Raw genomic sequence first — 16,263 nt, 5'->3', positions numbered from 1 at the left:
ATTATATATAACATATATTTTAATATATATATATTGCATATATTTGTACATTTATGTATTCCTCTGAGCTTTAGTTTCCTCATTTCTAAATTGGGATGAAAAATACTTGGTTCATTGGAAGTAGGTTCTTAACAAATTAACACAAGCTTTTCTCCTTCCCCTCTTCCATTCTTTGTATGATCATAAAATACCGTGGTTTCCTGGTTTGGTCATTTACAATGTGACTTTGGACAAGTTACCTACACTTTCTCATAATCTGCTTCATAAGATTGTGAAAATTAAAATTCGGCAGACAATTGTCTAAAGCCTCTAGCAGAAGGTTGGCGCATGGTAGGAGTTCAGTAAAAGTTGCTTTCATCCTTCTAGAGCCATGAGCCTGTTATCCACCAGCAGAGAGATGTTTATTGCATTTGATATAATAATCATGTATTTATTTATGCTCCTCCTTATTCTAAAAGAATTTTCATCTGCTTATAAAAAATATCTTCAGAATAATGAGGCCTAGTAAGGGAAAAATTGTATGAAGTAGTAGACAAGATCATTGACCACTTTTCTCTAACAAATGCAAGGAGGGGCTCATAGGACTGATCTCTAAAGTGCCCCCACAGTTGCATAAACTCAAATGCAGCAAGAAGGAGCAAGGCCTTTCTAGGGAGTTTAAGGTGAAATGAAGTCCCACGGTGTAGCTCCTTCATTCATGGTTTGACTTCACTCAAAAGCAAATCTAAATAAAGTATCTCCAGGAATGGATGAATTGACCATTCTCTTTGCTTTTAGAAACTGCTTTACAAATTTAAGATATACAAAAAAAAGAAAAATACACAGAATATTATATAGGTGTGAGCCTCTGTGCTCAGCCTGACTCTATTTCCTTTTTTTTTTTTTTTTTTTTTTTTCATTTTTTGAGACAGAGTCTCGTTCTGTTGCCCAGGCTGGAGTACAGTGGCACCATCTTGGCTAACTGCAACCTCCACCTCCCAGGTTCAAGCGATTCTCCTGCCTCAGGCTCCCAAGTAGCTGGGATTGGAAGTGCGTGCCACCACGCCAGGCTTTTTGTATTTTCATTAGAGATGGGATCTCACCATGTTGGCCAGGCTGGTCTCGAACTCCTGACCTCAGGTGATTCACTCGCCTCAGCCTCCCAAAGAGCTGGGATTACAGGCATGAGCTACCATGCCCAGCCCTGGCTCTATGTCTTTTGCCCCATCATATTAGTTTTCTGGGGCGGCCATAACAAAGTACTATAGATTGGGTGGCTTCAACAACAGAAATGTACTTCCTCACAATTCTGTAGGATGGAAGTCTGAGCTCAAGATGTTGGCAGGATTGGCTTCTTCTGAGACCTCCCTCTTTGGCTTGAGATGGCCGTCATATCCCTGTGTCTGTACATGGTCCTTCCTCTGTACATGTCTGTTCTAATTTCCTCTTTTTATATAGACACCAGCCATATTGCATTAGGGTCCATCCTTGTGACCCCATTTTAACTTAATTGCCTCTCTAATGACACTATCTCCAAATACGGTCACCTTCTGAGGCACTGGGGGTTAGAACTTCAACACACGATTTTTGGGAGGGATACAATTTAAACCCGTAACACCCATCATTTATGGTTAGGTTCACTCCCTGCTCAGCTCCAGCTACTGAGGAACTTGGTATTTTTAGAAAGCTTCCATGATTTGGAAAGGTAGCTGACAGTCAAAAATAAAAGAGCCCCAAGTCATAGGTCTCCAGAGGAATGATTAGGACAAGAGCTGCCCTTTTTATAATGAATAAGTCCTTGTGGGCAAGTCTCCATTTCATTTGATTCAAGCTGCATCTAACTTCAGTTATCCTATTGTTAAAGTGTTCAAACACAGCTGAGAATAAAGAACCTATTTCTTCACTGCATGAATGAAATTATCGAGCACCCAGATAAAAGCAACTTGTGTTTCCTGGCCAAATTTAACACCAGACTTGAAAAGGACAATCAAGTATCAGCCTGAATTGGTGGTTCTCTTAGACATTGTTTACTAAAGTGATCTATTTTACGGGGTTGGGAGGTCTTCCCCAAACTAAATGGAATGACTTCTTACTTCCTTGCTGTATAGATCACACGGAAAAGCCCCTCTCCTTAGCTCAATGTTCAAGTAATTCAGTGACTTTCTGCAGAGGAAGTGAGTCTTCCTTGCAAGTGATTGTATCTGTTTTGAGATCATGTAGCAGGAAAGAAAAGCTCACCCCCACCACCTTAAAAAAAAAATCTCCCTTTTAGAAGTAACACGTGGTTTGGGACCCTGTTGTTCTTCATTTTTATTGACTTTCTCTCTTGGCATGTGTTGAGTTGCACAGCTTTAATTATCACTTATATACAGATGATACTCAAATTTACACTTTATTTCCAGCCCTTTCAGATTATGTCACCCTCACCCCAAATTTGGCTCACGTCTTGTCTTGGATGAACCACAACTTTCTCTAATTGAATATGGATGAGTTGAGACTTTAGCAGTTTAGTTGTAAATAAACTCTAAATGCACTGGTGTTCACTTACCTCGTTGATATCCTGCCCCTCCAGTTAAAAGCAAGGGTGTTCAGTGATTCTGAATTGTTCTCCTTCATTCATCAGAGACTGCACAGCCAAGGGATTAATCTCCACAAAAGATCCAAAGACATTTGACAGTTTCCATCACTCCCAATTTTGGCTGGAATTCTGGTTATCTCATGGCTGAAATTTGGCCACGTTCTTTGGAAAGGCCTCCAATAAACCTCCTGTTTACGGTCTACTTGGAATACGGCTGCCCTTTGGCCTTGCACTGTGTATGCAATCCCAGGACATATTTTCCTTCAGGCAGCTGTGCTAATTTCTTGTGCACTGAATAAAATGTAATTTGTCAAGATCTTGGCCAGAGTCTCTGCCTTCACATGAACTAGCTTTTGAAATGACTTAAAATTATGGTCTCTCCCTTTCAAAAGTCGCTTGCTGTTTTCTTTCATCATGTGGTTGGAGATACACTCTACACAGCACCCTGGTACTCATAGAACACGCTATCTTAAACAAAAATGTATGTTTGGAAACACTAGGATGATTTCATCATAGGCATTAGCCCATGAGTGCCTGGCACATAACAACCAATAAGCACTCAATAAATTGTTTTGGAATAAAGACTGAGAAAATGAATTTGTAATCCTTTGACCCATTTGTGGTTTTTGCTGCTGTAGTTATTTATATTTTTATCTACCCCTTAGATTATTATGTAACTGTGTTTATGTAATGATTATTTCAGCTAGAACATATTGGAAACCTCCATTAACATAACTGAAGGGTATAAAATAGAATGTTTGGAGTTGTCAATTAGCCGATTTGTCTTATGTTGCTTTTCTTCATTATTTCAGTGCTGCTAACAGTTCATTCAGCACATTTTAATTAAAAACAAACATATGTGGGTCTGCTCAGAACTCTAGTGTCTACTCATGTAGTTAGACAGGGATGGCAAATATTTCTAGCAGTGACCATATGATATCTTCCATTCATCTCAGCAATAATCCTCCAAATCTAATTATTGGGAGGATGGCAGCTGCACTCAGTTAGGCTTTTCTTTATTTTTGCAGAGATGTATTTTTTTCAGCCTGTTGCATTGTAGAAAGTCAGCTGTGGCCAGGGGCCTTTCCAAAGCTGAAGCCCCAGCATCTACAGGACTTTCTCCCACTTGTTTTCCATTTTTCCGCTACCCATTTGTTCCTGCCCATGGGCTTCTGGCCTGATGATGTTCTAAAGAAATGCATAGTCTTCTGACAAGGTTGCTTTTTCTGTTTGTACAAATATGTTAGGTATATTCTTGTGACTAGTGGGGATGACCGTGGAACAGGTGCCAGGAGGGAAGCTTCGTTGATGGGTATGGCATTACCTGCATGAAGTCGCCATGCGTCAGAGTCTGGTCTTCAGCTCTGTAGACCCAGAAGCATGATTCTGCCAGTGTGACGGGAGTAGTGTAGTATCTTACTAACTGAGGACACAGAGGAGAATGTATTCATTTAAAATTAAAATGAGAACTATTGAAAAATTGTCACTCACACTGAGTGGCCCTATAGGGTACTATTCGAGGATGGGGACTCTGGAGTGAGACTGTGTGGGGTTGAATCCTGTTTGTGCTGCTCACTAGCTACGTGACCTGGGGCAACATTGCTGAATTTTACTAAGTGTGGCAGATAGACTTTAAAGTGGCCACCACGATCGCTGACTCTTTGTATTCACAGCTCATGTCATGCTCTTCCCCGCAAGTGTGGGTGGGACCTGTGACGTGCTTCCAATCAGTGGCAGGCAGCAAAGGTGATGGGAAGCACGTGATTATGTTAGAGCACAGCATGTCTGTCTCCTGGGACACATGCCTTTGGAGCCCTGAGTCACCAGCCACCGTGTAAGTGTCCAGCTACCCTGAAGCCACCGTAGTGGAACAACCAAATGGAGAGACCAAAGAGAAACAGACAGAGATGCCCAAGGAGTCACCTGTCTTCATGCTCTAGCCTGCAACTATTTGGGTCTTCCTAATCCAGGCCCCAAACATGTGTATGAAGAGGGCTTTAAAATGATTCTAGTGGCCGGGTGCAGTGGCTCACGCCTGTAATCCCAGCACTTTGGGAGGCTGAGGCGGGTGGATCACGAGGTCAGGAGTTTGAGACCATCCTGGCCAACATGGAGAAACCCTGTCTCTCCTAAAAATACAAAAAATTAGCCAGGCATGCTGGCAGAAGCCTGTAATCCCAGTTCCTCGGAAGGCTGAGGCAGAAGAATCCCTTGAACCCAGGAGGTGGAGGTTGCAATGAGCCGAGATCACGCCACTGCACTCCGGCCTGGGCAACAAGAGTGAAACTCCATCTCTAAATAAATAAATAAATAAATAATTCTAGCTCTGCCCACATGTTGACTGCAACCATGGCCAGTCCCAGAGCAAGAACCCCCTAGCTGAGCTCAGTCAACTCCTAGAACTGTGTGACACAAGAAGAAATGTTTGTTGTTGTTGTAAGCCACTGTTTTAAGATAACATCTTAGGTAACCATAGAGAACGTGAAAATATATACATCTCCAAACTCACATTTGTATGCATACGTATTCATACAGACATGTATTCTGTTTCAGGCTTGGCAACTAGGAGGGTCAACACTATTGTCACATTTACCTACTATATCATAAATGCTTGCCTTCCCCATGGTCACCATGTATGGTGTTGTTTATAAAGCCCAGATCCACAATATACGGTCATTTGCAATTTTGCTGAACCATGAATTTGAGTCACAGGCTTGTGGGCGGGAGTGAGTTTCTCAGCTAGTGAGTGATCCTAGCTGACTGTCAGATAAACAGAGTTTTGTTCTCTATGTGTAGTTCCTTATGCAGTCTGTTTTATGATGTGATTATTTTTTTTTTTTTAAAGAGAAGTGATATTGCTATGTTGCCCAGGCTGGATTTGAACTCCTGGCTCAAGTGATCCTCCCACTTCAGTCTCCCAAGTAGCTGGGACTACAGGTGCACGCCATCGCACCTGGCTTAATGTGATTTTTTTTTTTCTTAATGCTTTGTTCCTTTGTCAAAAAGCCAGTTCTGCTAGTCCTAGTGTTCGAAATAAAGAGAAAATAAAGAGGCCTGAGAAAGACATTCCTAGCCCAATAATAGAAATTTCAAGGAACAGAATGTCAAATGTGATGATGACTTGCTTTATGATATGAAAACAGTTGGAGGATGTGATCTCAAAACAAGGAAGCATAATTCATTAAGCCATTTTGCCAAGAACTCTGATCAGAATATGGTAGCTTATGAAGGCATTAGAAGCTTCAAGATATTATTCACATTTTTCAGTTAAAATATGCCAGATTTGGGGAGGAAATGATATGCTATAGTTATATTCAACAATTTGGAGGGTGTTTGAAGGTGTAGGGACATACACCTCTTGAATGTCAACAGAATGTAGTCCTTAAACATTACATATGAGACCCTCTCCTAGGCTTGTGAAGCACTGAGAAAAATATAAGTCATTGTTCTTGCCGTTGAGATGCACACAGTTTATCCAGGTGATGGGTGTGGGGTAAGAAAGGAAATAAACAGGCCGGGCGCGGTGGCTCAAGCCTGTAATCCCAGCACTTTGGGAGGCCGAGACGGGCGGATCACGAGGTCAGGAGATCGAGACCATCCTGGCTAATACGGTGAAACCCTGTCTCTACTTAAAATACAAAAAAAAAAAAAAAAAAAAAAAAAAAGAAAAAAAAAAAAAGGCAAGTTAAATATTACCACGTTACATGGTGGTGAATATAGCCTGTGATTCGTTGCTGTAGAGAAAAAGGGCAGTTAGTTGAGGAGAGAGAGAGAGAAAGCACCTGAGATCTCTCAGAGGATAAGGTCCAAGCCCTTTGGCCTAGCATTTCAAGGCCTTCCACAATCTGGCTTCAACTTTATCTCCAATCTTCTCTCTTAATGTCTTCTATGTAAAACAGCTCTTCCAGTCAATTTGGTGGATTCCTGAAGAAATACACCTGCCTCTCTGTTTATACCCTGTTCATTTAAGGAGTTTGAAATAAAATGAGAGATTGGAAATTTTACACACATACCTACACAAACACACAAAATAGTTTCAGAATAAAATAATTTAAACTGCCTTCCTTTTAAATTAAACAAACAAATTCCTTAGCAGTAGTAAGTATAAAAACTTTCCATGCCTGATCTACCATTCTCCTTTCCCCTTCTGTCTGGCTAGAGTGGAATCAAAGCCCAGGGTCATCTTAGAAGCTACATGTTGAAGGAAGCAGAGCCCATAGCAGCCTGAGTCCCTGAATGACTGTGTGGAGGACGTAGCCAGCAACCAGGATCACCTCTATCAAACTGACGCATATGTAAGAAGTAAGCTTCTATTGTGATTGGCCTTTGACATTTGGGTTTTTTTTTAATTCTAATAGCTAGCTTCTTAGCCACTTGGAATCTCCTTAACCAATATGAAGTTAGTATCAAGACACAGGAGAAAGCTCTCACTACTGGCCTCATATGGACATTACCTATTACACTGATAAAGGCTAATAGAATGGTATACATCAAGAGTGTGGATTCTGGCACCAAACTGCAGGATTTAAAGCTAGTTCTACCATTTACCATCTATATAATCTTAGGCAAGTATATTAGGCAAGGTTCTCCAGAGACATGGAACCAAAAGGATTCACACACACACACAAGAGAACAATTGGTTCATATCACAGTGGAGGCCTGGCACATCTAAAATGTCCATAATCTGATGGATGAGGCCCAGGAAAGAGTCACAGTTCAAGTCCTAAGGCTGTCCGTCGGTGAACCAGGAAGAGCGGTGCTACAGAGGAAATTCAAAGGCTGTCTGCAGGCGGAGTTTCTCTTGCTCAGGGGAGGTCATCTGTGTGTTCTATTCAGGCCTTCCACTAACTGCAGGAGCCTCACATGGAGGGCAGTATGCTTCACTCAAAGTCCACTGATTTAATAGTAAAGCTCATCCAAAAACACCCTCACAGGAACATCCAGAATAATGTTTGAACAAGTATCTGGGCACCATGGACCACCAAATTGACCCATAAAGTTAACCATCCCAAGTCCACTCCTGTCGACTGGGCACTCACACATATCTCCCTAAACTGTACTTAATCTTCAAGTAAAGACAATCGTAAGGTTATAGCTCTGCCTAACGTGATAGAACTATCCTGTGTACAGCCAAAAACCCACTAATCTTTTCCCCAGAAGAGGGGCAAAGTCCATGAATGATCTTTCTCCTTCATGTTGAGATCCTGTAGCTTAAGTATATGATGTAAAGCTAACAATACTTAAATACTGTGATACAAAGTCAGTACAGCTTATGTTACACGATAAGTGGATAAGAGAGGAAAACACACACATTCATAACAAAATCAGGAAAAAATACCCAGGGCAATTAGAGTCCCTGTCTCTATAACTGGTCACTTGACTGTATGGTTATTTATGGCTACCTGTATTCCCTTTTCCCTCGACAAGTACCTCAGCTTGTTGTGGTTCTTTACCTGGTAGGCTGAGCCAAATCTTCATTCCTGAAGGGTCTAGGCCATTAGTGGCCCTGTTTGGAGTGGGCTGTTGTAGTTTTCCATTGACTTTAATCACGGGGCATGAGTAAGAGATGCCTTAAGGGATCTCCTGTATTCCAGACATACTGTTCCTTACATCCATTGTGGAATGGCAGGTCAAAATTGCCTTGGCAGCCAGCATCAATCACCCCAGCCAGCACAGTCCCTCCCTTCTTGCCTGATGTTTAGAGACTTGAGGAGCCCAAAGTAGCTGAGTGGCGGTCTTAACTCCCAGGTCAATGGAACCATTATTATGTTTTCTGGTGGAAGCTTTCCTGCCTTTGGAACTAAGACCACTAGGCCAGCAGAGTATAAGGTTGTGGGGACAGGAAACAAAAATGTTGCTGGTGGGTTATTAGGGGTAATAGCGAGCGGCACCACTCTTTTTCAACTCCTTGGTTTCTGGACACATGAATCCTGGTTATAGGGAGAAGCAGTGCTGTATTTTGGAGGCTGATTCAGAGCATACACAGCCTTCTGAAGAACTTTGCCCCAGCCCTGCAAGGTACTGCCACCTATCTGGTGCTATAAGCCTTCAAAAGGCCATTTCACCCTCTATCAAGCCAGCTGCTTCAGGAATGTGGGGAACATGGCAGGACCATCCAATTCCATGGGCATGGGCCCACTGCCACACTTCATTTTCTGTGAAGCAGTTTCCTTGATCAGAAGCAGTGCTATGTGGAGTACCATGACGGTGCAGAAAGCATTCTGTGAGTCTGTGGAATGTAGCTTTTATAGAAGCCCTGCATGAAGGGAAGGCAAATCTGCATTCAGAGTGTCTGTTCTAGCAACAACAAAATGCTGATCCTTTCAGGGTAGAAGAGGTTTAATGTAATCAGCCTGACACCAGGTAGCTGGCTGATCACCTGGAAAATTGGTGCCATAGTAGGGACTCAGTGTTGGTTCCTGCTGCTGGCAGATTGGCCACTCAGCCATGGTGATAGCCAGGTTGGACTAAGGGAGTGGGGGTCCATGTTACTGAGCCCATGCATAACCTCCATCCCTGCCACCATGGCCACTTTGTTCATGAGCCCATTGGGCAATGACAGGTGTTGCTGGGGAAAGAGGCTGTCTGGTATTCCCAGAACCAGTTAGCCTATCTGCTTGATTACTAAAGTTCTCCTCTGCTGAAACCACCCTTTAGTGAGCACCCACATGGGACATAAATACCTTCATATTTTTTGCCCCTTTAGAGGTCTATCCACATAACTCTTTCCTAGACTTCTTTGCCATCAATTTCTTAATCATTTTCCTTCCAACCAAACCATCGACCACCCTCTACACTCAGTACCAAAATCTGTATTAATCAGGGTTCTCCCGAGAAACAAAACCAATAGGGTGTGTGTGTGTGTGTGTGTGTGTGTGTGTGTGTGTGTGTAGGAAGAAATTTATTTCAAGTAATTGGCTCACATCACGGTGGATGTATGGCCTGTCTAGAATCTCCACAGTCTGATGGAGGAAGCTGCCAGGTTGGAGGTCCAGGAAAGAGACACAGTTCAAGTCCAAAGGCTTCCGCTGGTGAACCAGGAAGAGCGGGTGCAGCAGAGGAAGTTCAAAGGCTGTCTGTGGGTGGAATTTCTCCTGCTCAAGGAAGGTCATCTTTGTGTTCTATTCAGGCCTTCCACTGACTGCATGAGTCTCCCCCACATTATGGAGAGTAATTTTCCTTACTTAAAGCATACCGATTTACATGTAAATCTCATCTAAAAACACCCTCACAGAAACATCCAGAATATCTGGACATCTGGCCTAGCCAAGCTGACACATACAAGTAACCATCACAGGAAGTTACTCAGTCTTTTAGTGCCTTAGTTCCCTCGCCAATAAAATGGAGATAATAACAGAAACTTCCTATTGGGTGAACATGAAGATGAAACAAGTTGATGCATGTGTTAACAGCAGCGCCTGCACTCAGCACTCAGGGCTTGATCTTTCTTGTTATCATCTCAGGCTTTGGCCCCAGGCTTCACCCAGGTGACAATACTAAGAACAAGTTTCAGCAGGACCACCAAGAATAACAGGGGCCTTTGGTTGGGAACACCACGAATATGATGAGAGACTCGGTATGTTAGAATTCTGCTGCGGTAGCAAATGGAGACTTGCACATGACTGTCTGCAGGCTACCCTGGCCGGTACGCCATCAGTCAATGGCAGTGTTTTTCTTGTTTTATTCCATGAATAAATTTTAATGTATTCAGTTTTCCCCCATCAACTGCTTATTTACTGCTCATATTAATGCAATATGGCAAAACCATTTACATGGCTGGAGTCTTTTGCAACCTACTAGAGCATTTCTCCTGCTTTGCTGTCCCTCTGTGTCTGGTGAGAAAATTCGTTTTTGCTCTACATGTTTTTGAATTAACTGGCACGACTCAGGAATGTGAGATCGGCATCAATCCAGAGGCTGATGTAGAGCAGAGAGATTAAGAAACTGGCTGGGTTTGGCCAAAATTGGGTGTGAACCTTTCCGGGACCTGACTTCTCAGCACAGGGTTATTGCGAGGATTGACTGGGGAGCCCCAAAACATTGCCTGCTCCTCGGGAAGTGCTCAGGGAATGCGAACTAGGATGACTCCTTTCATAGCAATGCCTTATAACAGGGGTCCCCAACCCCCAGGCCATGACCAGTACCAGTTCATGGCCTGTTAGGAACCGGGCCACATAGCAGGAAGTGAGCTGTGGGCATGTAAGCGAAGCTTCATCTGTATTTACAGCCACTCTCCATCACTCACATGACCACCTGAGCTCCACCTCCTGTTGATCAGTGGCAGTATTTTCATAGGAAAGCAAACCCTGTTGTGAACTGTGCATGCAAGGGATCCAGGTTGCATGCTCCTTATGAAAATCTAATGCCTGATGATCTGCCACTATCTTTCATCACCCCCAGATGGGACTCTCTAGTTGCAGGAAAACAAGTTCAAAGCTCCCACTGATTCTACATTATGGTGAGTTGTATAATTATTTCATTATATATTGCAATGTAATCATAATAGAAATAAAGTGTACAATAAATGTAATGTGCTTGAGTCATCCCCAAACCATCCCCTGACCCCAGTCCATGGAAAAATTGTCTTCCACAAAACCAGTTCCTGGTGCCAAAAAGGTTGGGAACTGCTCCCCTGTAGTGTTATTAAAGTGCTCCCCTTGCTCTGGGGAGATCTAGCTGCCTGGGTTCCTGAATGACTGTGTGGAGGAAGCCATCTACCAACCAGGGTTGCCTGTCAAACTGTTGCCTGTCATATGCAGGAAGTAAACTTCTGTGGTTAGCCTTTGACATTTGGCATTTGTTCTAGCAGCTAGCTTCAGAGATACTTTGCATTACCCTAAACAGTATGGTCAGTTAATATTGCAAGAAGGTCATTCACATTCTCAATGTCCTCTCCATCTCTACAGGCTTTGACCTACTGTAGAAAGTGTCTCCTACACAACTTACTTACCCTCAGCATCTAAAAGCCAAGTCAGTGCATCTCTTTTTTATGGAAATATCCTATCTCCCCAGTTAGACAATACTGTGGGTATGGATTTCAGGGTGCAAGAAATGCATTTCTTTACTGAATTTCTTTCTTGAGTTTCTATGACACAAGGACAGCAGAAAAGAAATTCTAGTTAGTTTGGGGGTTTTCTAATGTTTTTTATTTGAACCCAAGTTCTGATTTGTGGAGGCATAGCTGGTCTTTAATGTCATCATCTGTTGGAGACGTCCTCACTTCTTTGATATTTCATTGTCGGTTAACTGTGAGATTTTTACTCATTCTTTTACTATAAGGCCCTTCCATTGGTTCAGGACTCAGCTGCCCCAATTCCCTTTATAGGTATGTAAATATAAAGAGGCTTGTGTGAGAGTCCAGGGTATATGAGAATCTGTCTGTGGGTCAATGAGTAGAAGAAAGTACTAAGGACAACAACAAAAAAAAAACAGCCAATATTTTTATATATAAAAAATATAATGCCACCACAAAAAGGAAGCCCTTTGAGGGCAAGAACTGTATCCTGACCATATCCTGGTACCCTGTCCAGCAAATCAAGTTTTTCTTTCTTTTCTTTTCTTTGAAACAGAGTCTCATTCTGTCACCCAGGTGGGAGTGCAGTGGTGCGATCTTGGCTCACTACAACCTCCGCCTCCTGGGTTCAAGTGATTCTCCTGCCTCAGCCTCCTGAGTAGCTGGATTACAGGTGCACGCCACCATGCCCACCTAATTTTTGTATTTTTTGGTAGAGATGGGGTTTCACCATGTTGACCAGGCTGGTCTTGAACTCCTGACCTCAAGTGATCCCTGCATCACCCTCCCAAAGTGCTGGGATTACAGGCATGAGCCACTGCGCCAGGCCAAATGAAGTTTTTCTTATTCAATATTTGCTGCTGCTCTGAAATGAGGAAGAACAGTCAATGGACCACAGAAAAGGAAGAAAAGATCCCCCGTGTTCTTAAAACAGTAACATTGGCTGGGCGCGGTGGCTCATGCCTGTAATCCCAGCACTTTAGGAAGCCGAGGCAGGCGGATCACGAGATCAGGAGATTGAAACCATTCTGGCTAACACGGTGAAACCCCATCTCTACTAAAAATACAAAAAATTAGCCAGGCATGGTAGTGGGTGCCTGTAGTCCCAGCTACTTGGGAGGCTGAGGCAGGAGAATGGCATGGACCCAGGAGGCGGAGGTTGCAGTGAGCCGAGATCACGCCATTGCACTCCAGCCTGGGCGACAGAGCAAGACTCCATCTCAACAACAAAACAAAACGAAACAACAATGAACAAACAAAAAAACAGTAACTTTAAGGATGGAAGGGCACTGTTATGGGCTGAATTATGTCCCTCCAAAATTCATGCATTCAAAGCCCCAAATACCTCAAAATGTGACTATATTTGGAGATAGAATTTTTAAAAAGGTAATTAAGCTTAAATGAGGTCATCAGGGGTGTGCCGTAAACCAGTGTAACTGGCCTCCTTACAAGAAGAGATTAATATTGAGACACACTCAGAGGGAAGGCTGCTGTGAAGACACAGGGAATTACTTTTATCTTCAGTGGTGGCTACTAAGACCAAAAGAAGGCAGTGCTGTAATTGGGGAGGGTGGAACTGAGTTGAATCTTCAGCTCTGTGTTGAAGGGAGTTTTTTAAAAGTCATACTATATACATTTGTTTCTCAATGTGCAAAACTGAACATAGTATTTCTGCCTCTAGTGATGTTGGAATAACCAGTTCTACTTGTTTCCTTCCTATCTGTAAACAGCTAGACAACTGGAAAATTATATGATACAATTGTTTTCAGAGATTGGACAGCAAAAGTATAATTCCTGAGAGAAAGGAAACAAAACAGAGTGAAAGAACCACCAGGGAGCTGTAAACTGGAACATTCTCAGCATTCATGATGATCTGGAAGACAACCCAGTCAGTGTGGAGAAATCTCACTGATCACTGTATTAGTTTTCTGTGGCTACTGTAATACATTACCATAAATATGGTGGTTTAGAACAACACAAACGTATTTTCTTACAGTTCTGTGGATGAGAAGTCTGACACAGATATCACACTGGGCCAAGATCACGGCATGATGCTGTCCTTTTTGAAAGATGCAGGGAAGAATCCATTTCTTTGCCTTTTTCACCTTCCAGAGGCCACCTACTTTCCTTAACTCATGGCTTCCTTCCTCATCTTCAAAGCCAACAACATTGAGCCAGGTCCTTCTCATGCTGCTATCTCTTTGGTTCTTTCTTCAGCACCCCTAGTCTGCTTTTAAGGACCCTTGAGCCCACCTGAATACCCAGAATAAGTTCCCTATTTTAAGGCATGCTGACTAGTAACATTAATTCCAGCTTCTACCTTAATTCCCCTCTGTCATGTAGCCTAACATATTCCCAGGTTCTGGGGATTCGGATGTGAACATCTTTGGTGGAATAATTTTGCTTACTATAACCACTGAGGCATTTCCCAGAACAGTCATGCCATAGTATTAAGATAAACTAGTCCTAAAGTGATGGCTACTCTAGACCCAACCTAACAAAGCCTAAAGACAAGCTTGAAAGGATTAAGCTGATCCACAAGTAAATTAATGCTTGTCAAAATAAACTTCAATTCTCTTTAAAGAAAGGCAACAAAATCCAGACACAAATGTCACAAAACAATGTGACATTAATAATCACAATCAAAACCAGATACATAACCAGAAAAAAAATTAATAGAAATCATCCCATAATGACTGATAATGGAATGATCAAATGGGGACTTTAAAATAGTTCTTATGAATGTGCTCAAGAGTTTAAATAAAAATATGACCATATGAGGAAAGAAATACAAACCATCAACACAAAGTCAATGGAATTTCAATGGAACCAAATGAAATGAAAAATTCACTGGGAGGAGCAAAATATCAGTGAACTAGAAGAAATCATGAAAGAAACTACCTAGACTGAAGCACACAGAGACAAAGTCTGAATAAAAAATAAAGGCCTGGCGCAGTGGCTCACGCCTGTAATCCCAGCACTTTGGGAGGCCGAGGCGGGTGGGTCGCCTGAGGTCAGGAGTTCAAGATCAGTCTGGCCAACATGGTGAAACCCTGTGTCTACTAAAAATACAAAAAATTTAGCTAGGCGAGGTGGCGGGTGCCTGTAATCTCAGCTACTTGGGAGGCTGAGGCAGGGGAATTGCTTGAACCAGGGAGATGGAGGTTGCAGTGAGCTGAGATTGCGCCACTACACTCCAGCACGGGCGACAGAGCAAGACTCGGTATCAAACAAAAAAAAAAAAAAGAGGTCAGCGCTTGGATCCTGAGACCAATTCTGATGATGCTTGCACATACCACGTAGGTGTTCCAGGCTTCCACGATGTGTTAAAGGGTTGGTCTTGCTGTAAGAGAAGAACAACTGATTTTTCTGATTTCTTAAGTATTATAGACTGTACAAAAGGTAGACATAATAGTGAGAAGCCACCTGAGCCAGTCAAACCTAAAGTCAAGACTACTGAGAAGAAGGAACTATCTGAATTGAAACCCAAATTTGAGAAACACATCATTCAAGCCCCTAAACCAGTAGAAGCAATAAAATGGCCAAGCCCAGATAAACCAATGACAAATTTGGAATTAAAAATATATCGGCCTCCCTAAAGCAAGCACTTGATAAACTGTCATCAGGGAATGAAGAAGATAAGAAAGAAGACAATGATGAAATTAAGATTGGCACCTCATGTAAGAATGGAGGGTGTTCAAAGATGTATCAGGGTCTAGAGAGTCTAGAAAAAAAGTCTGTGTATATCATCCTGGAGTAGCTATTTTCCATGAGGGGATGAAATACTGGAGCTGTTGTAGAAGAAAAACCTCTGATTTTAATTCCTTCTTAACCCAAGAGGGCTGTACAACAGGGAAACACACGTGGACTAAAAAGATGCTGGGAGGCCAGGCGCGGTGGCTCATGCCTGTAATCCCAGCACTTCGGGAGGTCGAGATGGGCAGATCACCTGAGGTCAGGAGTTCAAGCCCAGCCTGAACAACAAGGAGAAACCCTGTCTCTACTAAGAATACAAAATTAGCCAGGAATGGTGGTGCATGCCTGTAATCTCAGCTACTCGTGAGGCTGAGGCAGGAGAATCACTTGAACCCAGGAGGCGGAGGTTGCAGTGAGCCGAGATCACATCATTGCACTCCAGCCTGGACAACAAGAGCAAGACTCCATCTCAAAAAAAAAAAAAAAAAAAAAAAAAAAAAAAAAAAAAAAGAGAGAGAAAAAAGGATTCTGGGAAAAAAGTTGTTCCATGTAGACATGACGGGCATCAGACTGGAGGTGAACTTACCATTTCAAGCATATGCTAAAAATTCACTTCCAGAACTTAGTCAGGTGGAAGCAGCAGCACATTGTTAAATGTGCACATTGTATTTGAAGAAGAGAAGGAATTTGATCAAAATGTGAAATTATGGGGTGTGATTGATGTAAAGCGAAGTTACATAACTATGACTACAATAAAGATTGAGATCACTATGAGAAAAGCTGAACCAATGCAGTGTCCAAGCCTTGAACTGCCTGCAGTGAAAAAACAGGAAAAGCAGAAAGCAGAAAGATGACATAACAGATTGGGAGACGGGAGGAAGACTATTCCGTATTTCAGAATCCTTAATACTGTGTGAAGTGGTGGCTTGCTGCTGTAATCTTTTGTTTTGTTGTTGTGTTACTGAATCTGGCATTTCAGGGTTAACATTAGGTTCTT

General features: G+C 42.5%; 1 pseudogene; it reads left to right on the top strand.

Moving 5' to 3' along the window:
- The window catches only part of LOC108535893 (cysteine and histidine-rich domain-containing protein 1-like), a 42,719-nt pseudogene extending 26,599 nt beyond the window's left edge, over positions 1-16,120 (top strand).
- Positions 16,121-16,263: the final 143 nt, after the last annotated feature.

The sequence above is a fragment of the Rhinopithecus bieti genome, unplaced genomic scaffold (genome assembly GCF_001698545.2).
Source record: "Rhinopithecus bieti isolate Rb0 unplaced genomic scaffold, ASM169854v2 scaffold_12086, whole genome shotgun sequence".
Lineage (NCBI taxonomy): Eukaryota > Metazoa > Chordata > Mammalia > Primates > Cercopithecidae > Rhinopithecus > Rhinopithecus bieti.
This window is presented reverse-complemented; position numbering and strand designations above follow the sequence as displayed.